We start from the raw sequence: 23,042 nt of genomic DNA on the forward strand, positions 1-23,042 counted from the left end.
ATGAGTGTTTGTGTGGAAAATTCCCTCCATTCTACCAAAAAAAGAACTTGATTAATAATTGTGAAGCTGACGATCAATTACTGTTCTGAGAAAGTAGTCGTTATTAACATATATCCCATATTTGATGAATGAATGATAGTAGAAGATAATGAGATCTAGAAATCATTGGAACAAAGGAAAAATATTAAAAATAATTTACATGAAAGACCTGGGCCAGAGTTACTCTTTAATAAATGGCAGCTCTTCTTATAATAATGAGTCTAAAGGCTTTTCTTTTTTACCTATTGTCTTTACATAATACTAATTTCCAAAAAAGACTTTGCAGTATTAAGTAGAAAATATATTTTAAAACCATATAGCCATTTTTAAAAAACTGGAAAAGAGAGGAGAGAGTTACATGAAAGCATTGGGAGGTCAATTGGGCTACAGAATCATCCAGCAGGTACTGAACTAAGGAAATCTATAGCTGTTGAGCCCAAAACTTACCTCTGAGTTTCCTGGGAATCAAGGAACGAAGAAAAACACAGTGAGTTGCTGCTTTGATAGCTAAATAACAAGTCATACCAGTTTCTCAGAATACATCAGTGTTCCTGTATCTATGTGACTGACCCATGAGAAATTTCTCTAGTTAGTATTTATTTAAGTAGTATTACCCATTTCTGGATTTCTAGGGGCTTTCCTGGTTTACAACCTGAAATTGTTTGTATAAAACTTTCATTCTCAAAGGAGCCTTGTTGGGAAAAAAATTACGTGGCCGTCTCCTTCAGCAACCGAAAAAGTTACTGAAACATAGGGACTAAGAAAGGTTTTAGGAGGCCCGAAACATATTATCTTGAAGTGCCTAATTTAAAAAACAATATGTGATTACAAATGCAAAATTAGGAAGAAAAGATAACATTTCTTTAGAGTGAAAAAATAAATCACAAAAAAATTAAAACTTCTAAAAGTTGACAACAAGCCATTAACAATTTGCTGTAACAATACTTTTTTTCCCTCTACATTTGTAGGCTGCATACTTTAGGAACAAACATCCAGAACAACATTTTTTTTAATTATTGAAGTATAATTGACATACGAGTTTAGGTGTACATGACAACAATTTAATTATATCATTATCTTTAGAGAAAATAGCATGGTTGATCGAACATTTTCATGATTACTGGTATTTTTAAGAAGTTCCTTTGAGCTTTACAACTTGTTTGTAATGTCACATAAATTTTTATAATTGTCAACTTTGGAAAAATCTCTGTTAATTTCTTTAGGAAATTTACATTTCAAGGTTTCTTGGGTAGACTAATCTTAAATATTCCTTAAACTGACATACATTGGCCAGTATGTCTTTGATGCTTTGGTTACAGTGGCATGTGGATTTTACTATCTTTATTAATGTCATTTATTGATGTTAAATCAGCAAGAAATTTAAGTATTTCTCTAGTGTATTTATATATGTGTTCTTCTTCATTAATTGGATTATTGAACAATCCAAGAATCTATTCATTATTTCTCTGAGAGCTTTATCTTTTCCATTTCAGGATTAATTGCTTTGGGTATGATCTACCTGTTCTTTTGCCTGGAATTTCCAGACTTTAGAGAAAGAAGAGGTGCCTGATACACAAAGGTAAGATCTGAAACATTGAGATGCATAAAACATGCAACTTCACACACAGACTCGTTACTATTTATAGTATTGCTACAGGTTTGTGTCCTACAAAGACAGAAATTTTGACAAGTCTATTTCCCTCAATTCCCATGGAAAAGAAAAACATAAAGTATAGTGGTTGTTTAAATTGTTTATGATGTTTTGTTCAGTGTGTTCTTGGCAGGTAGAAACTTCTATATTCACTTGGCACCGACGAGAACAGAATTCTCTGTTAGCAATTTTACCTGTTTCATGGTTGGAAGTGATTTTGAAAGACTAGCTATGGCTCTGTATGTTTCAAACCTTGTTTCTTTTCCACCACCCTTGTTCTTCGAATGCTGGTCATGTTATGACCTCAGGCCCTGCAGCTTTGTATCAGAACACCAGGAAAGCTGGTAAAGTATATGCCAGAAGAGGTAGGAATTGCACAATTTTCCACTAAAGTTAGTGCCATCACATAATGTAAACCACTAAGTCCAAAATAAATATATGGCCAACCAGAATTCCTCTTAGATACAAACATTTTGGGGCCCACACTAATACCGTCAGATATGAGGTAAAGTGTGTCAGAGGAGGTGAAATGGACTCAGGCAGTGGTTTTAACAGGTTGTTAATGAAATATTTCACTTTTGCAAATTTTACCAAAATTGTCAACTCTGTGAACCCCTCCCACGGCCTTCCTTGGAAGATTCCTGAGGAAGTGAGGGGCCCTGAAGTTGAACTTCTTCATCTTCATGATAAATCTGCCTCTGTAGACATAATGCACAGAGACTGCCCTTATTGAAGACATCAGTAAAGACCTGAGGCCAAGCGTTAAGTCTTAATTAAGTAAAGGTTCAGTAAAACCAGCTCGACAAAGTCTTGAAATACAGCTTTCTAGAAATTGTTAAAGTGTATAACTTAGGGAATCTAGAGGAGTAAGTGTTTAGCATATAACTCTTTAATATCAATGCTCTAAGCAGAGCATTTCTTAATGAGACAATTCAAAATTAAGGTAGCTAGGGAAGAAATTCTGTGTTGCTAATCTGAGTATCTCTGCGTATGGACTAGTAACATGTGAAATACTAAGACTTTAACTTTGTTCCAATCTGGTGTCCAGACTATTGACTTTACTAGACAAAGGTTAACAGTTTAATTTATTTATACAAATGAATTTCAAAATTCTTAATTGAAGTCCCTAATCCTGCCCATCGTAACGGTTTTGTTTCACAACTACTGAGGCAAAGAAACAAAATGCAAAAGCCAATGGCTTTTTTGATGTTTTTTTTTTCCTATTGTAACTCAGCCAACAGAATAAAGGAGTTGAGAGGAGGAAAGGCATGGCTTCAATAATCTCTCCTTTCCTGTATGGGACAGAGTCCTCCATGGATGAGAGGACGAGTAAGGCCAAGAGGTTCTCTGGGGCTTGTGGACAGAGAAAGGGACAAGTGGGGCTGCATCTTGAAGAAGCCAGGGTGAGGGTGGGGGAGGGGAGCCATCCTTCTGTTACTGTTTGGGAGGAAGGTGTGGGAGGCAGTGTTGCTCAAGACTTTCATCTTCTCAGTCTGGTTCAGTCTTACCCATGAATTCATATAAAGTCATCAGATTTCATACTCAGAGTTTGAACTGGAAGGCTCAGGTTTCATTTTCTCCTATCTTTCTGAACATCCTCTTGGTTCATTTTCTCCTTATTCTCTGTATTCTGATCTGTAAAACTATCCTGCAGTAAATTATGCTTTTCTAGCATCCTTCATTATTATCATCTTAGGCAGTTGACAAATGTGTGTATTTGATGTGTTTCATAGATAAACATCTATATCGGAAAGTGGGCAAATATGTAGTTAATATGTTTTTAGCATTAATGTCATATTTATGTAACATATTCAAGGCATATCTTTTTCCCCAAATCTAATTCAATTTAAAAAATAGATTGCATAATGAATTTTCAGATGTATTTTGAGTCTATATTCAATTATTTAAATTTGAAAAGTCATAATAAATTCTTTGCCTACCCCCAAATCCCAATTTCTACAAATATTGCTTAAAGTTTCTTAAAAATCTAAATTACACACAATATAGAGGGTTTATAGTATCAGTTGAGTAATTACTCAACGTCTAGCTAGCTTCTTAGTGGTATGTGTTAGTTCTAAATGCAATAATAACATAGAATCAGATACAAATTATGTTTTACTTCCACATTTTAATAACCATGTATTGCCATATAAATAGAATTTTTTAAATGTAATTAGGCATGTAAGGAATGCAAAAACACATACCAATTTAAAATACAGAAAGTTGTTATATGACTGGTTTACCAACTAAAACATAATTCACTATAATATTTTTTATTTAATTTATACAAATTTGCACTCATAACAAACATTTGAATGAGAGTTTAGAATGCAAGAGATAGGTCTTTACACATTTGTCAGCAAAAGACTGATTTCACTTCTAGAATTTTTTTCAATATATCTCTGCAAGCATTTCTAAATATAGTATGAATGACTGAGTATAACCTCTAGTGACATTAGTCCAAAAACACAAATTATGTTTTGCATCCTTTATTTTTAATAAGTTACCAAAGGCAATGCCACTGACAAAAATTTTCCTTTCCTGCAAAAGTAGAATCTTTTCAATACATTCTTATTTCTGCTGTCTAGAAAACAGTCCTGAACACTGTTGCAATTATATTTTTTAAAACATTTTAAAAATAACTTCTTAAAAAGCATTATGTGTGATTATTAAAAAAGGAAATATGGGGAAAATCACTAGTATTATAAATTCATTTATGTATTATATGTATATATATTATATATTATATTTATTGTATATAATATACATATGTGTGTATATATATACAAAAACTTTAAATAATTGGATTATACTCTTTATATCTTTTTGTATTTCCAAATTTTGCTGAAATATGAATGGATTCTTTTTTTAAAGGAGATTTAGAATGGAAATGGTGCTGTCAAACTATTTTATAAAATGTTGGAATATATTTTGCATTATGCTACTTTTCCCAAATATTGAAACAGAATTAATGCTTCTATATGCTTTAAAACATCTTTGGTTCAGACCCTGTTAACTTGAAATTTATTATCATTTCCACTAGTACTGAGGGGACTGAAGCTTTCCTCTTTTAAAAACTATTTATTGAAGTATGATTTACATAAGGAAAGTGCACTTAAAAACTATTTATTGAAGTATGATTTACATAAGGAAAGTGCACAAATAACATGTTGCAGTTGGATTAAATTGTTTATAAAATGAAAACACCCATGTAGAGAGCATCCAGATCAAGAAACAAAATCTCAACAGCCACAGAGCAGCTGTCCCTCTGACCCCTTCCAGTCAATGCTAACTAACTCCGTAAGGCTATGAGCCATCTTGACTTTTAACACTGTTGATTGTGTTGGCCTGTCTTTGAACTTTACATAAATAGAAACATACAATATGCAGTGTTTCGTGTCTGGGTTCTTCTGCTAAGGATTATATTTGTGAGATTGATTCATATTTTGAGAGTAGTTGTAGTTTCTTCATTCTGATGGATTTCATTGTGTGAATATATCAACATTTACTTATCTGTTCTCTAGTCTCCTGTTGATGGGCATTTGTATAGTTTCTAGTTTGCAGCTGTTATGAATCATGCTACTATAAACATTTTGTATCTATTTTGGTGAATATATATAGATATTTATGTTTTGATAGAAATTTGATAAATATGTAGATAAATTTGATAAATACAGATAAATATGTTTTGATATAAAACCTGTGTATATTCAGCTTAGTAGGTAATGCCAAATGACTCTCCAGAGTGTTTTCAATGTGATAGCATCCATTTGCACACTCACCAAGAGTGTATGTGACTCCCCCCACATTTAGCACTGCTTTTCTTTTTCATCTTAGTCATTCTGGTAACAGAAATTTGTCTTCTCTATTAGTGAAATATTTTTCTAAGCAAAGCAATACTGTAAGTAATGATTAATCATAGCACTGTTGATACAATCTCTTGTGACTGTTTCACCGTTTGAAAGTGAAACATTTTCAGTGCCAAGTGTAGCAGTGAGTAAATACTGGTTGTATATAATACAATTACGCATGCCTTTTTTCCTTCTCTTTTATTCAGAGCACTCAGTGTTTAGATGCAACCCTGTTTTCTTCTACCTTTGGTGTACAGTAAACTAAAAATTGCCATACAAATATGTTAAATTCTTAATGGATTATCCTATTCAGGATTCTTTCTCTTACATGCCACAGATCAATACTTTTTATTTAAAAATTAAATAAATTTAGAAACAATTGAGGACAAAGTTTTAGTCCTTCCAATAGATGTGCTGTCATACCTCATAAATAAGGTGACTGTAACTTCTAGGTTCCTGGGATGATCCTCCTGGTTTATAGCTCTTTCTCTGGCAAAGTGCTTTTTTCACCTACAAAGGTATCCTAGTTTGAGTGATATATTTTATGAACACTCGACTCATAACCAAAGCCAGCTTGGCTCAAGTATTATGTTCAGTTAAAGTAAAAAAAAAGAAAAACGATCCTGTCTTTCAGTAGTTTACAGCTGAGAGTAACTTTCTGCTTCAGGTTTATCTGATTCAGGTCATGTTTGATGGAATATCCTGTAATGAATGAACATTATTTGGGGAATGAAAATATTTCCTTATTGACATCCTAATATATGATTTCAAAATTGACCCCATAAAATAAATTTGAGCTTTCATATTTGTCCTTTTTCTGCTTTGAGATCTTAAGCAACACTTTTCAGGGGTTCAGGATGGATTTGTGATTGCTTTGCCATTATTCCTATTTCAAAACAAGAATTCATTTATTGATAGGGGACATGTTTCTCAATAATACTGTTAACACTTTTTCATTTCATCCTTCATATTTCCTTTCTTTGTTAAATTTTCTCTTAAAGCAACACAAATATTGTGTTTTTTTTAATGAAACTTTATCACCATTCAAATGTTCTTTTAAGAGAAGTGACAGCATAGATTTAATGCTCTATGATAATGCAAACTAGCATAAGCTGGAGACAAAATGGGATGAATGAGTGCATATAAGTATCAAAATAGTATCAAAATTCCTTCTACAACCCTGAATCCATTGTAGCATCCTGTTTTATGAAGTGAATCTTTGTATTTATGTGGGTTATGTTATAATATAGAAGTTTGCACTAAATAGTTTTGACTATTTTATCCTAATAAAACAGGCATATGGGACTTACATACTGACCAGGGATAAAGCACATCTCAAAGGCAGACTCACAGTTAACTTCCTTGTAAGAAACATGGATTTGATGTTTAAGAGACCAGCTTGCTCTTATTTCCCATAATCAGAATGGTGATACAATACAACCTTGTGATGGTCTTGCATCCATGACCAGTAGATTTGTTTTACTCTTTAGATATCTTCCAGTCGCTATGTATCCAGAAGCATATTATATCTCAATATCCAAAAGCAAGTGTATCTCAAGATCCTCCCCCTTAAGCTGCCTCCACCTAGTTGAACTTGTAGCAGTTATCGATGTGTATATTCTCAAGCTCAGCATTCCAAACCCATTGCTCATACTTATCATTGTGTTCCACCTGTGCTCACCCACAACCATGATCTCATTCCACTACACTCCTTAGAGAGAGTTTGTTCTTAATCTATGAACCAACGATCCTGGGAGTTCTCAGATAACGTGAAACTGAGGACATGAGCAGTGAACCATACAAGGAAGATTATGGTGGGTGTTCATTAACACTGTAACTGACATCGAGTTAGTTATGATGAAATAAAAAGCTATATAGACAGACCAGTGCTTTCATAACCACTAATATGATTGCTTCAAACCATCTTTATTCAATGTTAAGTGAATATACTAGTTTATTTTCTTTAGTCTGTTTCCTTTATGTGGCACACCTTTTTGGTGACTGGTGTGGGCTCTGAAGTTAGCTAGAATTGATTCTGAATCTGTGTGACTTTGGATAGGTTATACTATCTCTCTAAGTCTTAGCATATTCACATCTAATGTGGATATAATAATTATCTTATTTTTACACAGATTTGTTAAAATGGTGTATATAAAGTACTTGTCACTGTGCATGGCACATAGTAAGTGTCCTGTAGTGGTAATTAAAAATTGTTATTTTTAATCTTGTCCTCATATGAAAGATAGCTCACCAGAAAAATCAAAGTTGTTAAAAAACACTCTAGGAAATCTAGAAAACTCTCTAGAAGTACTGCTTATCAAGTTTTGATTCTTTTACTCAAGCCATTATGAATGCAGCAGAATTATTCATTGAAAATGATTTAAATCCGAATTTGGTGATATCCTAAACAAGATGCATGCATATACACACACATATACACACATATATATACACACATACACATATATATAACAACTACAGTAAATGAACATTGTGGTTGTCACATTTCCTGATACGCTTATCAGTTCCTGGTTTTCTCTGCTCATCCCTTAGTAGCTCTTTTCCGTATACTACATCAGAAGATTCTAGGTTCAAATTCTGAACTCCCTCCTTCCTAGATTGTGATTTTGAGCAGGAAGCCTAATTTTTTACAAGTCATAGTATGCAACTGCATGAAGTTGCTGTGAAGGATACATAGATAATATTCATCATATTGCCAAGAGCTGGTAAAAGTTAGCTAACCTGTGCTTCCATAGTCAGTTCCTCTGGAATAGGTTTACCACTAACTACAGACCATTCTTGGCATCTTTGCAATTGCTGAAGGTTCAAAGTTAAAGCAGTTCTTCTTATTAATCATTCCCTGAGGCTGTGGCGTGCTAGAATTTCAGGAGGCTCATGCACTTTTTCAGTACTGCTTGGAGCTACTTACTTATTAGGAGGAATGTCCTCTGTGTTCTGTGTGTTTTTACTCATTCTCTCTCTTCTCCGTGCTCTCTGATCTTTGCTGGGTCTCTCTCTGAACTATGCTGCCAAAGGAGGAGCAGATTATTTTTTCAGCTCTATCTTAAAGTAGGAAGAGAGTTGCATCCAGGTCAGGTATGATTGGAAAATAATTCGTTGGCTGTACACAGAAATCCAGGACTATACGTTACTTCCTACTCACTGCAATTTGAAACAATTCTCTTAGCTACAGCCACTTAGGAATTTGCTGTCTATTTCAATCCTACCAGTATTTGAACTTTAGAAATAGACTACTTATCTATATTGAAGTAACAGATGAGTTTAAGGGATAATACATTATGCCTTTTGTGACTTCAAAGGATATTCTTGATTTCCTGATTTGCAGTGTATTTTTTTCTTTTCATTTATTCAACAAATATTTATTGAGTCCCTTCCATGTTCTAGATATTTTAGGTATTAGGGATTAAGCAGGGAACAAGAAGGGAGTATATTAGGTGGGAGTTCTGACTTTTAATACAGTGGCCGAGAGAGAGCATTTGAGAAAAGAGGAGGAACAAGCTAGGAGTTATTTGGGAAAAGAGCATTCCTGGTTGGGGAAGAGCGAATGCAAAGTCCTGGAACAGAAGTCTGTGTGTCTTCATTTGGTTTCTTGTGGAAGCAAGAAGGAAGGTGTAGGAAAGGAGGGTGGAGAAATATCCAAGGACAAGGACAGAATGGGTAGATTTCCACACACCAGTGTAACAACTTTGGCTTTTCCTTCAGGTTCCTTACAAACTCAGGTGATCTCTGCAAGATAGAGAAAAAAAAGAGCACACACGATGAGGTTGTGCAGTTATGGAGATAAGTAACCACATGCTGAGTGTAACTTTTAAAGAGAAGTGGGGGTGGCCACCGTCAGTGGGCAGAATAGGTGTCTACCCAGGTGCGTGTATATGGGTCAAATTCCATCTCTTCTGGGCGTTTATCCCAAATGATTGAAATCAGGATTGTCAGAAAGATGTCTGCACTTTCATGTTCATTGCAGCTTTGTTCACAATAGCCAAAGTATGGAAACAACCTGAATATTCACCAACAGATGAATGGATAAATAAAGTATGGCATGTATTAGCCTTAAAGAGGGAAATCCTGCCATTTGCAACAATATGGATGAACCTGGAGGTCACTATGTTAAGTGAAATGAACCAGTCATAGAAGGACAAATCTACACAATTCCACTTACATAAAGTATCTAAAATAATCCTGCCCAGGAACAGAAAGTAAGACAGTGGTTGCCAGGGGCCAAGGGTAGGGAAAAATGTGAAGTTGCTTTTCAACAGGTATAATGTTTCAGTTATGTAAGATGAATGAGTTCTAGAGATCTGTACATCATTGTGCCTATAATTACCAGTACTGTCTTGTGTACTCAAAAATTTATTAAAAGAGTAGATCTCATGTTAAGTGTTCTTATCAATATGTTTAAAACACTCCAGCTCTTCAAGGTATATGCCCCTAAACCTTACACCATTTATCATAATGCCTAAAGTTCCACCCTTTTTGATTATTCTTTTAACCTCAAAAAATATTTGTATCTTCAAAAGTATTATCATAAAATCTGAATATTGGCTGAAGAGAATGGTACATTTAACAATTGGCAATGAGAGAAAGCAAGTTCCACGATCACTTAAGTAATGTCTGAAATTTGGTAAACACTTAACTGTTAGGCAGTCAGGTGTCAGGTGGTCAATTAGGACAAAGCTGAAAGTAACAATCAAGACTTGACCACTTATTATGACAGTACAAGCAAGAGGCAAAAGTGGTGACACTTCCCCAGTATTTCATTTTTCCCGTGGAATACTATCAGCTGAAGGTCAGGTGGATGCAGCACAGAAGCCCCAGCAGAAGACTTCTACCTCTTTACGGACTCATGGGTTGAATGGGAACAGTAAAGGAAAGGGCCAGGAGTGACCGAATCAAAGAGGAAAAAGTAGATCAGCCAAAGTCAGGATAAAAGAGGTCTCTGGTGGAAGTACCTGAGAAGTGCATCAGCCAAGACCCCAGAGAAGGAGGCCTCCAGATGGAGTCTCATGTGCCCGGAGGGCAGATGAGCATATGGGCATGGTTGGCTCAGAGGGGCCCGAGTCCTTGACTGCAATTGTCTTGAAAAACTTCAGTGCACTGGTTATGTACTAAGCCTGATGTGGGGAAGGCAGCTTCCTCAAGTGAAGCCTGCCATGCAGTGTCTTCTCATTGCCTATGGGAAGGCCTGAGAGAGCACACAGGATGTTGGTCGGAAATCAGGCTCGCTTTCTATTGACCATAAAGAAAGACAAAAAAGAAAATCTGTAAACAGGGAAATGGGTTTACACCATGGACAGACTTCTCCATTCTTTTTCCTACAAGTGATCCTGAGGGAATTTTATTAGAGCCAATTTAGGGTGTTTTAATTAGCTAAAAAGAAAATTAGGTCAGTGCAAAATAGAAATTATATTATATAAAAGACTGTCAATGTATATTCTGGTGTTTTCTTCCATATAACTAGAACAAATGAAGATGAATCATTTAAATCAATGTTGCCCTAAGGGAAGAACTCCAACCAGAATAATGTGTCTTTAGAGTCATATTTCTTTTAAATAAAACTATTGAAAGTGGATGCATTTTATCTGTCATTATCAGTGAGATTTTAATCATTGTATCTATAATGTATGCTTCCTTGGTAGACCTGACTGATAAATACAGGGTGATTGCTTTAAAATAAAAGGCATACTTTCTTGATTTCATCATCTGCTATTATTAGTAAGCATGAGATATTGACAGATAAAATTTTAAAGTGAAAATAAGTAAAAACATTGAAATAACTTGGTTTAAAGTACCGCAGCAGATATCCAGCTGTCCTCCAAATAGTGACACATTAGCGTAACCAAATATACCCAAAAAAATTTGTTTGAGATTTCAGATAGCGAAGTGTGTTAGTGAATTTGTGTTTTACAAATTTAATCATTCTAGCAAACCTTAGCAAAATATGAAGTAACCCCCAAATAAGACATAGGTCTAATTTTCTTTGCTAAAATATTCTAGATTGCCACACAAGTAAAAATGACACAGGAATTGGAAAAATTAAACATTATGAGCAGCAATTATGTCTTAATTTCTGAACCTATATCTATGTTTATAAAATTAGGAGCTAAAAATAAATAAATTAAATAAATAAATAAATAAATAAATAAATAAATAAATAAATAAATAAAATTAGGAGCTAGATGAAATAATTTCAAAATTTTCACATTTCTTGTTAATCAGATGAAACATTAGTGTTAAGTCATAGTGTAACCTAATTGGGGAGATGCAGGGCCTGCTGAGAGAAGAAAGGAACAATAATGCACAGGAAGTGCCGGGACTGAGGTGCTTCAGCACTAGGAAAGTAGGATCCTCCCAAGAGCGCTTGATCCAAGGGTTCCAAGCATAAAGTTTGATAAAAAAAAAAAAAGAGTTTATCAATATGGGAGACACTCCTTGGGAATATAAACTAATCGAAATTTACAGTGACATATTAGTATATTTGAAAAGAGATTTACCTTTATTAGCTCAAAAATATTGTAGAATTTGAAAACAAAAATGAAAGGAGTGATTTTTATGAGCCAAGGTAAATTTATGAAAGTACCTAAAAGAGAAAGAAAAGCTCCAGACACAGTAGCGGATCCGAATAGGCCTACACCATTCTTGATGATGTTAATCACCATTTCTGTATTACTGAGTTTCTGGTTTTATATTTTTGTTTTCTTATTCTTGTTTTTGGAATTCTTTCACACTTAAATTAACCTTCTGTGTTTACTGTGCCCTATAAGGGAATCTGACTTTTTTTTTTTTTAATTAGAAAATGTTTTCTAGACCCCGGAAATTGATTTCTTTTTTGTTTCAGAACAAAAGCTGAGATGAAAGGTTATGTCTTCTCTCTTCCTCTCTTTTTCAACCACTAAAAATAAAACACAGTGTACAGTGCTTTCTCTTTTCCAATCACAAGTCACCACATCAGTCATCCATGAATATCTGGGGTTTTTTAAGTCTAAATTTAGAAGAATTAATTACAGCGATTAAGTAGGGAAATTGTCCTTTTTTCAAGGAATAAATCAGGTTTACTCCATTTGTATCACTTTCTCTCCTCAATGATTTATTGCTCCTCATCTTTTATCTTTAGTTAAATTTGTACCTTTATTATCTTTTTAAACCATTAAGTAGATTATTTCAACATTTCTGTTTCTAAAGCTAAGTTTACCATTGCACTACATTCTTAGGTGAAAGAGGAAAAATAAATCTAACTTAAAGCAATTAAATAATACCATCATTTTTTGTTTGTATATTTTTCAAGTCGGTTTGTGTATTCAGTTACTTTCCTTTTTGATTATATTACTTACATTTCCCAGTTTGCTTAGTTTCTTACGCTCAATATCAGTATTACAGTCTTTAATAATTTGCTTATGAACATGTTCAAAAATTGTTTTAACTAAGATTGTAAGCTATGTAACCATCTTCTTTAATATTGCCCATCAAAAGCTACCGTATGTTGAGACCCAATGGTGTGAATGCATGCTGTGCTTTTGGAGGACATAATACAGGGATCAAGCATGCTGTTGTTTTTTTTTTTAAATGTGCAATCTATACACATTTGATTAAATAAAGTGATCTCATTTCATTTGACTTTTTTATATCATGTTAGCGTGGTCCATGTATCAAAAAAAAAGTCTCAGAGAGAGTTTTTAGCTGATCCACCATTTCTTGGGAGACTGGAAATAATGTTTTTCATCTGGCTAAAGGTGCTGTTAATAATTTTGCTCTCTGATCATTTGACATCTGTTTCATTGCTTTTTTTCTCTCATGTTCTATGATCTCTCTTCCTCCTTAGTACTTTTTCCATCTACATTTAATTCTAATCAAATAATGTTAGGTATAACCAGTCATTGCACAATATTCCAAATAAAACAAAGATCCGTAAATAAAGTACAATTTTTTTCCCAAGGAGTTAATTCAAAGTTCTATTGTCAACAAATGTAGAATGGGAACATGGGTATGGTATTCAAAAGAACAACTGTCTATCATCTTTAAAAATCAGTACTGATTTCAAAGGGCATTGATAAGCAGAGGGTCAGCATATTTTTTCAGTCATGCTCTTGGGGAACCATTAATTTAAAATGTTCTTCCGGACAATTTGTTCTATTAGGATCTCACACACACACAAAAAAAGAAACTTTCAGTTCAAAAGAGGAAGGGTAAGGTATTGGTGGAAAATTGTAAAAGATTAATGCTTTTTTTTTTCTTTTTTGATTAACAAATCTGAAAGCCAAGACACTTTCTGTTTCTAATCATGTTTCCATTAACTTGGATAAAGTACAAATTTAATCTGCTACAAACGTCTGTAGGATAGTTTAATATAGTATAAATGTAGTGGAGTATGCACACAATAGCTAATTTATATAATAAAACTTTAATGGTAAAAATAAAAAGAGAAAATAAAAGTACGTAATTAAAAGTAACTATCTTTCCTGTAAGACCCCTAAATTGTTTAATCTCCCCAGAAGCACCGTTGTTAAGTTTATTTCGTTATTTTTCAAATATTTCCTATGCATATACAATCATATGAATTTCAGCGTTTAGTTTTTATTTCATTTTGTTTGAGCATTATCCAACCTGTTTTCTCAGTAACTGACTTTTTCAGTAGTATCCATTCTCTTTTATACAGCATCTATTTTTAAATGTTCTAAATAATTTTACTTTTCCCTTCATTGCTGAGCTATGCCAGCTCCGTTCTCCGTTCTTAAGAAATATTATCTCTCAGTAGTTTCTTCAGTTTGGTATTCTTTGCAGTATTTTTAAAGTTGTGTATTAATTGCATTCCTTTTTTTTTTACATTTTCTTGTAATTTCTTTACATATATCACATACTGTATCTTTCTAATTATTGCTAATCTTGGAATGACAGATACTATTTCTGGGCCAACTTGCTGCTTAACAGTAAGTGGCACTTGAGTCTGAGCCAGAGTATTGTGCTGGGAAACATGCATATAGAATTCAGGTCAGTTACACAAACTCACTAACACTCTACCCTTGGGTATATCTGCACAGAGATAGCAGAAGATATTTCTGACTCATAGCAGAACCCTGTGTGTCACATGTTCTTTACTATTTTGTTTTCTTTTTTTAAACTTCTCCTTGGTTGCCAGAGATTAGAAGTTTTAGAAATGATATTCACTTACTGCGCTCCTCCACCCTGGCACAGTGACAAGAGCCTGAGGCACAGATAATGTGTTCATAATGTTCTTCATCTTACCCCACTTCCCCTGTCACTCCGCTGGTGTCACATTGGCACAAGGACTTCTTATAACCTGTATGTGCCAATTGGCCTTATTTTTCCAAAGAAGACATTACTGGTTTACCCCTTTCCACTCCCCAGGCTGTACCTCCTAATTTGGAAATACTCTGTGTCCTGTTTGAGATCTGAAATGGTTTAAATCCTGAGTATCATCCCTCATTTTGACCTGTATTTCAGTATATTTGCTAGTAGTTCTTCTATCGTTTCATTAAAAATAAAGCTTATTTTTCTGTTCTTCTTTGTTTTTAATTCCACTGATTTTAGAGCAGAAAATAGAGGTAGCAATAACTTTAAACAATAACTTTTAACCTGAAAACTTCATCCTGAGTTTAATTGACTTGCTGTTATAAAGGAAACAATAGGTAATTTTTTTCTGAATTTTCACTCTTTTTAAAAATTTTTTAGAAATTTCTTTTGTTGCATGGATAGAAAAAAATTCTTATTTGGAGGGTTTCTAAAATAATATAACTTAATGAACATATTAAATCTTTTTTAAAATATGAACATTTGCTTTCATAATAATACGGTATTTTTTCTGTGATGAAACCAATGATGGAGACATAGACTCAACTTACTCTTTTTTTTTTTTTTAACCGGAGTGGGGAACAAGAAATGAAAAATACTATTAAGGGAAGGAAAACTGGCAGAACAAGTTTTAGATAAGCTGCCATTATTCAGAAATGTATATATGTATGTATACTTATTTGCATATACGTATTTAAAATATATTTTAACTAGTTTCCAGACAAATTAGGGAAATATATGTGTTCTCAGAATAAGTACAAAAACTTTGGCTTTATCTGTCTGGTTTGTTGAGTTAGGTTTGGTTTGAGTGACTTTAATGACCCAAATGTGGGATTGAGGAAAATTTTCATCAAAAGTGAAGACATTTGATCCTTTCTCTTGGCAGTGTAATCACAAAGGTAAACTGATGATCAGAAATTATATTTTTAAATGCTTCTTTTAGACTGAGGAGCTGTTCCCAAGGAGTTTCATTAGGTTTTTTTGTGATTCCATGCCTGCTCTATTTTAGAGACAAAAAGGAGGCTTCAGAGGTGTTACAAGTCAGTGGGATCTGTTTCCTAGAGCACTGCGCTTTCTTACCCAGCCAGCACTTGACTCCATTCATTCAAGACAGTTTGGCATCATCTTTACTATACAGAGAAGTTACATTTGAACACATGCTGATCAGTATTTTGACTTTACTTTAAAATGAGAGGAAAGAGTTTGTGTATATATTTTATAGAAGATTTAATTAATTGATCAAGTCAGAGGCCATTAAATTTGTTTACGTTCTTAAATTTTATATTTTATTGGTAACTCACGTAATTTTTTTTCTGTTTTAGAGTTGTCTTTGATGGAAATTCAGTCATATTTCTTTGTCTTGTTATTTTATCTTCTTAGTAAATTAATTAGCTGCCAACTGAATTTGAATCTACCTTCCGCTTAAAAATCTTGTTCTTATTTCCATACCTGAGTTCTTTCTAATATCACTTAGTCCATCCCAAGCATTACAACTACTCTTTTATCACATCTGAAATCCCATGTAAGAATTTGCATGTATAAAGAGGCACAGGCACTCCAATCTCTATTGTACAGCAGATGCATTTCATTTTGCAGGTATGTTTTGAATGTTGGAAAATGTTAATCCCAAGAATACTACATTTAGAAAGGTCAATTCAACCACGGGAGAATTTTCTTAGAGCTGTTCATTACAAACCTAAGCATACTTAGAGCTCTCCTCTCCCTCAGATGACATAGGGGACATTTTAGATTAACAGTAGGCAGGTGTTTTGCTCACTTTTAAATGGTTATTGTTTCAAAGCCTGCATTAATTATAAAACCCAATAATTATAGACAACTTTGAAGACGTACTAAAATTTGAGTTCTGAGTTAGGATTTACCTTGTAAGTACTAAAATACTAACCTACGAACCAACAGGTTTTGTTAGTTATAAAATAGTCTTCCTATTAGACCAATGAGATACTTAACAAGTTGAATAACACGATATGTATATGCAGACACATGTGCACACACAAATAGAAATGGAGAGAGAGCAAGAGAAGTAAAACAGTCTCAGAGTCAAATTCAATTTGCAATCAGGAATTGAAGCTGGTAGATTTTATCTTTAAATAATTAGATTCAACAACCATATGCTATTGAAAATTAATGTCTGTCTGGCTGCCTACTTAAAATTAATTGTGAAAGATCACTTGCCAAAATATCAGATATGAAAGATGTATTTTGTAAGTTTCTGGTTATTTGTACCATAAGGGGTTGTTTTGAGTGTGTCAAACCTTTTAATTTCTTTAAGAAGATATTAAGAATTGATATAACATGTTTTATTTGAATGTGGAAGGGCAGAGAGGAGGAACTCTTCTAAAAAGTGTATATATTTATATACATTCCTTTATGGAAGGAAAATCATAGGCAAATAGGCAAGAAGAAACAGATGATGGTGACTGGGCAGCAGGGTTTACTTGGAGCTAGACTTAGGGTAGTTCAGCATAGGGAGCAAGCGGCAAGTAGGGAGCCTTCCCAACAGTGGTCACAGACCCCAGATCAACCAGAATGTCAGAACACTATGTCCAAGTGAGCTGGCAACATCTGGTAATTGTTTGGGTGGATAATTCATGCTAGGATTGGAGAAGAAGGAAAAGTGACTCATAGAGGATTTTACCTTCTTCAAAAATCTACTTAAATGATTTGACACTGCATGTACATATACAATGTGTTGTTTACACCCATAGTTTGGGAGATACAGAAAGAGAATAGTGTGTAATTCACTGAAGCAATATATTAGTGAACTTTAAAATTGGAAATTGAATAAGTAACACTAACATGAATTCAGCAAAAGTAAAACATTACTTTGGAACAAAATTATAACTAATTTAACTGTAAAACTATACATTGCAAAGTGCACTTGATTTTTTAAACACAAAATTCTCATATTTTCTAAGTCCAAGTCAATGTCTGTGAAACTCTAATGGAAGTGGACCCCCAATCTGTCTGAGGTTGTAGTAATACTATAAATGTAGTTCTCATGAACCACATATGAAATACACAAGATAATGAATATCTGGTTCAGCTCCTCACTCAATTCAGCAGAAAGAATGACCTACACTCAGATGGCATCCTCACTCACTGAAATGCTTCCGGAACTAATCCTCATAATGGTTGTTTCAATAATTTCTATAAATAATAACTTACTAAGGGAGAAATATTTTTTACTCATCGACTTCATCTTCTTACAAAGTAAAAAATGAGGTCAGAATGATATGATAAATGCTTTTGCTCTGTCTTCTTAGTAGATTTTTCATAACACCACCATAAAATGTGTATAAAATATATACCTTGTCAGATTGACTTGGTTTCAATTTTCTTTTCAGCTCAGGAAGAAAGTTCATTTGAGAGTTCATTTATTTGCATATCTATGTATTGTTTTAATCTTTGCAGTAGATGCAACATAGGATATTAAACTCCTTTGAGTGCTCCATTCCATCTTAAGAAGCAAAGAAAAAAAAATCACATTAATGCAATGAAAGGAAACTGCCACTCTGAAGTGGCTTTGCTTGAAGTACATCTTAGTTCTTTAGTTTAACTTGTCCTTTGAAAATAAAACCTTGAGGTTTTAAACTTGAACCTATACTTTTTTGGAGGAAAATAATTCATAAATAAATTAGATTAAGAATATGTGTAATAATAATATACTGAAAGAACTAGGAAACTACATTTAAAATAATTTAAAGTCACTACTTTCCTCTGTTTAAGTTTGTTTCCTAAAATTAATACAATAGCGCCAGATTTTCTAACATCTGAAAATGTAAAGTATTTATCCCTATATGCAATTTATGATTTTTTTTTGGTGGGGATACTAACCATTCATTCATTAATAAGTTTATGTATTCATTAAAAAGATGTGTGTTGAATGTTCTTCCAGTGAGCAGGCTCTGTGCTGAGAGTGTTTCTCAAGTCTTAGACCTGACATACAGTTAAACTTTGTCTTGTGTTGAATTTGACATTTAGAACACAGATGTAAGTAAATGCCAGAGTTTTACTCTGAAGATGTAGCAATTTCCTCTACTTGAGACTGTTTGTCCTTTTTGGTTCTGCCCAGTTCAGTCAAAAAACATTTATACAAACTTCTAGTGGCTGATTCCCATAACCAAATTGTGTAATTCATATATAACCACAGAATTCTACGAGAACAGGATATGATTCATACCTTGCTCACTATCTTAGTTTCTGTTTTTTGCTTCTTTTTTTTTTTCTTTTACTAGCGTGGGATGCATGAGTTCTGATGTTAAAAGCAACATCTTACATTTATTATGTTGTTCTTTCCTCCGGAAGAACACCAAATAATACATTTTCTTCACCATGTTCCTGAAACAGGGTTCAACATGGTCATCCAAAAATTAAAATCATTCTTGTAAAATCATTTCTGTATAATTTTTGACAGAGTAGCCTCACTCTACAGACTGTTCCAAACCTGAGATCATTTGCCTTCTGCTACTAAGTAAAACTCTTAGATATCAGTGTCTATTTACGATCTCACATTCCTCATCATTTTATCTGCTTTTTGCTTTTAAGGGGTAAACATTTCTCTTTAACCATTTTCACAGCTAGTGGTCTGACACTTAAGTATAATCCTATGAGTCTTCCTTGAGAACTTATTTATATCATGCCAAAAACTTCTGACTCTTGTCTCCACTGACAACCCAACCCCACTTCTTCTTCCTACCTTCACACCTGTGCCTGCTTTTTCACAGCATTCGGCTGCATTGCTGTGACAGTGTTCTCTTGGGAAACCTTGGCACCAGTTTGCTCAGTCTACTGAAGTCTTTTGCATAACGCTTGAGTGGATTTTTCAAAAGAGTCCTTTTAATAAAGTCATGTTGCAACTTGTGTAAGGAAAGCGATTCATGAGTTATAATGGAATGGAGTAATGGAATCCCACCTTTAATTCCTTTTCTTAAATTAAAAACAGTCCTATAATGGCTTTTTAAAAATAATAGATTATATGTCTTATACTCCTGTGCCAGAGAGTCTATTGCACAAAAAACAGACTTTTTTCCCTAAATGGGTTGGGTGAGTTGGGAAAGAATGCTGTCTTTTCAGGAGAGCCTCACTCTTTAACTTGAAATGCTCTTTAAGTGGAGTGCCCTGAGAGCACATAAAGAGAGAGAGCAGAAGTGTGTGTGAGTAAGGGTGTCATTAAGGAAATTGATTTTCAGAGCCTCAACTTCTACATATTCTCTTTCCTGGGAAAATGCTTGCTATAAAGGGACATGCCTGTTCTTTCCTGGCTCCTCTTGGAAAATCACCTTTTTTCTCCCCTTCCCAAATTTTACACATTGCATTGCCCAGACATGCAGAAGCTCCCAGGTGCTAAAGGAAAACTCCATTAAAAAAGGTACCACAGCACTTCTTCCCATCTGTCGCAGCAGTAGATCTATTTCCAATAGAACTTTACTTTTTATGTTTTAAAAATTTTACTTATAATGATTTATAATGTCCTGAACAATTGGTTACTAATAACAATTATTACAATAACTAATTTCAGAAGAAATTTTAGACACTTAAATTTAATTTTCATAGGCAATTTTAGTATAAATACATACTCAATTATATATTTTATTGCAAAGAAATATGATAGTGTTCAATAAAAATGCTCAAGCATAAAAATATATTAGGATGAAAATATTTGGGGAAAATTGAATGAAAATATAATTCCACTGAGGAAAAAGCAATCAAACTTTTGAACATTAAAAATTATATGTTTGTGTATTTTTAACTAAATGATGGAGTAATTATATCATTGTGATTATATTTATAATCCTTTTGGATACATTTTAAAAAGTGATACGACAATTATATTTAAAATAAAAATTATATCTTTTAAGCCATTGAATTGTGTGAGAAAAAATTTAAATTCTGATTTTAAAAACAGGATATCTAACTTAAAATTATCTTAGGGAGTAGAAGACTAAAAAATTTGAAAATCCACAGGTCTCAAGCTCACAGCTTAACAATGCTTATGAGCCTCGTACTTTTAGTATGTATTTGCCTTTTTTTCTAAAAGGGATCCTCACTCCCAAAGAAGTCATTTCTCTCCAACTCAAGCCTTTACAGTCATCTTGGGGACATTATTTTTCCTTGGGGCAGATTTATCTGTGCATGGTAGAGCTCATACCAAGATCATTGCCCTTGGGCCTTTAAATCTCTTGCTCTGCATGCTGGTTTCTTCATATTAGGATCATTCCTGAAAATCTCCTCCCTTCTTTGATGTCACATAGTCAACTTGAGCAGCACATGAAAGGTATATAGATAGCTGGTTGTGAAGGAACTTTTAATAGCATTTGTAGGAAGTCAGAGAATACCACCTAAGGGAAGCTGCAGCCTACAAATGAGCCACATATGGGAGATAGGGAAACAAAATTCTAACCTTACCTGAGCTTCCTAACTCACCATTTTCCTAAAATTGTCAAATGTTGCTAATCATTTATTAAGAGTTAAATATAAAGGATACCTTTTAATCTGTATGTCATATGAATTCACTGCATTATTTTAATAGTGGTGACAGTTCCTTCTTTGAAGTACAGCTTCTGTAACACCTGTCTCTTAGATCACCCCATACTCCTCCCACAAATACTCAAACTCTTTCACGTACAACTCTTGCTTTATCTGTCCCCAAACTCTGCTTGTCTTACTCTAAACACTGTCTTTGAAGAGCTCACCCACAGTCTGGTCTTTAGCTACCAATAGGATATTAACACAGCTCAAATCTGTGTTTTCACCTTAGGTCTTTCTACTCAGTTTCATTTGAATCTTGCAACATACTCGTGAATAATTTTTCACTTTGATGTCAATTATCTTTCCCTTCAATATGAGTAAAATTTTTGATCCAGTAAAATATCTAATATATATCCAGTGATTTCCCATCTACTCTAACACAAAATATCATAACCTGTAGGCACATATACCACTGTAACTAAACAAGCAAAATCTGGACACACTCAAGTTATTCACATCTAAACATTGGAACTCTGCTTCAGCCAGATGGGTCACTTCACTCTCCAGTATAGATACCCTCAGTCTTATTCTAAGTCTTTGCTGCAACCAGTCTCCCCACCTGAGATGCCCATCTCTTTCCTCTTCCAGTATCCAAAGACACTCCTTTCATTCAAAGGTTGACCCAGTTCTCAGTACAGTTCTTAACTCTTCAAATAACCACTTGCCTTGGCATTCTAGAACTCCAATAGTATGTTTTGTGCATAAAATTCATTTGGAAATTAAGTCATATACAATCTTCAACATATAACAGCCTCATGCATATATTCTTTTATTTCAAAGCTACTACCTATGCTCTTAGAGGATAGGAATCTTTGTTTTCTACCCTTTAATGCCTAGGAGAATGTTGTGAATGTAATAGCATTTTAAAAGTATTTGTTATATTAATAACTAAATGGAAGACTCATTTTTAAGAGTGTATGAAAAATTGTCAGAACGACAACTGACAATTGCTAAAATGTCAAGGGAATAAGACATTTACTATAATCCCAAAGTCCTAGAGCCATGATTATATTCTGCTAGAATAATGGTCAACTGTAGGGTAGGAGTTGAAAATGTGAAAAATACCTTCTTGTCCAAATAAATCTCCATTAAAGATTCTGCTTCCATGTTTAAAGTTCTCGTAGTTCCTCAGAGTTAACAAAGCCCAAATGATAACACAGATGTTATTTGGAAGAGTATTTTGGCTTAAATTGGTTTATCAGATTAGTCAAGCTAGTTGTCCTGATTTCAAGAAGATGTTAGAATGCACAGAGATGAGGAAAAGGAATGAAGGGGAGAGTCCAGAGCGTAAGCCCCAAGGAAGGAAATAATTCAGGGGAAATATTTGGAGAAGCAAGGATGTATGATAAATACGTTAAATATGTGAGAAGGAGTGAAGTGTGGGCTGCCAAAAAGTGGGTTCAAAAAGTAGCTCTTGAATGATTTATATCTATATTGCAGGGATGTATAAGGCAACTTTGGTGAATAAGTATTGGGTAAATACTTAGATTTAGTGAAAATATCATCAAATGAAGAATCAGAGTTGGCACCTTGGGGGAAATGTACTATCAAGGTTTCTAAGTGCCTTGTATAGTTCATTACCTCACCCAAACTGCATTTCCTTGAGTATTCTGACTTTTGTTCAGTTA

General features: G+C 33.8%; 1 protein-coding gene across 1 annotated transcript in view; it reads left to right on the plus strand.

Annotated features, from left to right (window-relative positions):
- The first annotated feature begins 1,595 nt into the window (after nt 1-1,595).
- Nucleotides 1,596-23,042, plus strand: part of PRR16 (proline rich 16) — a 319,349-nt gene continuing 297,902 nt past the window's right edge. The window contains exon 1 of the mRNA XM_074360542.1: nt 1,596-1,618. The gene's annotated coding sequence lies outside the window, so the exon portion shown is untranslated. The remainder of the gene's footprint in view (nt 1,619-23,042) is intronic.

This window comes from Camelus bactrianus, chromosome 3, assembly GCF_048773025.1.
Source record: "Camelus bactrianus isolate YW-2024 breed Bactrian camel chromosome 3, ASM4877302v1, whole genome shotgun sequence".
Taxonomy (NCBI): domain Eukaryota; kingdom Metazoa; phylum Chordata; class Mammalia; order Artiodactyla; family Camelidae; genus Camelus; species Camelus bactrianus.